Source organism: Octopus bimaculoides, chromosome 23, assembly GCF_001194135.2.
Source record: "Octopus bimaculoides isolate UCB-OBI-ISO-001 chromosome 23, ASM119413v2, whole genome shotgun sequence".
Lineage (NCBI taxonomy): Eukaryota > Metazoa > Mollusca > Cephalopoda > Octopoda > Octopodidae > Octopus > Octopus bimaculoides.
This window is the reverse complement of record NC_069003.1, coordinates 29,912,562-29,913,985: the sequence shown is the minus strand read 5'-3', so window position 1 is coordinate 29,913,985 and position 1,424 is coordinate 29,912,562.

Here is a 1,424-nt window from a genome sequence, read left to right as displayed (position 1 = left end):
ATATATATATATATATATATATATATATATATATATAACCTTATGTTAAATGAGGGGGAAGAATTTGATTATTGGTTTAAAACGGAAAATGTAAAGCAAACGTACTATTTCAAAAGATATATTAAAGGGGATTTGCTATATACATATAGTATTACATTGATTTGGGTGGCCTAATAAAAATAAATGATGAATTTCTTTCAAATATATTGTGTTATATTATGTACAATATTACTGAATAAACTATAACCTACGCCATTGTAACTACAGTGAGCATTTGATTAGTCCCTATAGGAATATATAACCACCGGTGCTATTGTTCACAGCATTCATGATATATATGAAGTTTATACAATGATAAAGAAAACTACTTGTTAATTAGTCTGGAGTACATAACTTTTACTAAAAGAAAGCAATTATTAAAGACTACACACGCTAGAAAATTATTTAAAATTCTTATTTTAATATTTTTTTAATCAAAATATGGCTTTTAAACTTCTTTTATTATTAAAAATTTCAATAAGAGAAGATAAATTTTAATTCGCTGCGAGAAAGCTTATTTTAGTTAGTTTTCTCTTTTTGTTTTTCTCCTTCATACATTTATTGCGCTACTTTCTACAGTCATACCTATAAAGTCATTTCTCCAGAATATAAGTTTAATGTAAGTTTAATCCAGCGTCAGCCATATTTGTTTCATATTTGTTGCATGTTTTTGAAGAAGAAAAGTGGTTTTAAACTTATGTACCGAGTATAAACTTGTCTCATTTTCTTTCAACGAAATTATTTGATTGTTGTGCAGTGTTTTAAAGAAACCTAGCCATCGTAGGAGGCTGTTACAGTTCGTGACAAGGACTAGAATATGAAACCCGCTCTGTATTTCTAACTGATAATCCCTTTGTTGAGACTACTGTTCGTACAATCATTGTTCATACGATGAACGGAAATAAGAGTATCATTTCCCATCATTTTGCATCTGTAATCGTGTGTTTATATAAGTTATTAATACTCTAACTGTTTATATCTAGCAGATCTAGTTAATTATGTAGAAGCTAGTTCGCTTCATCATGTGTAATTTGAAGGAGATTTAACATAATTTCTTGCGGTTGAGGTTACTTCGCAGGGTCTTGTTTGATTTGAGAGACATTTAGACGCAATTTCTCGCAAGTCTAGGTTAATTCGTCGGATCTTGTGTGATTTAAAGGACATTTAGTTGCAGTTTCTCGCAGACTGAGACTACTTCGGTGGATCTTGAGTGATTCAAGAGTGATCTTGTAATTAATTCTATTGTGTTGGTCTGTGAAACTTTGCCAATTTGTCGGGTGGCATCTTCAAATATGCTGCCTAGAATATTTATATATGTAAAAGTTATGCGATCAGTAATGTAGAATATGTAATAATATATATATATATATATATATATATATATA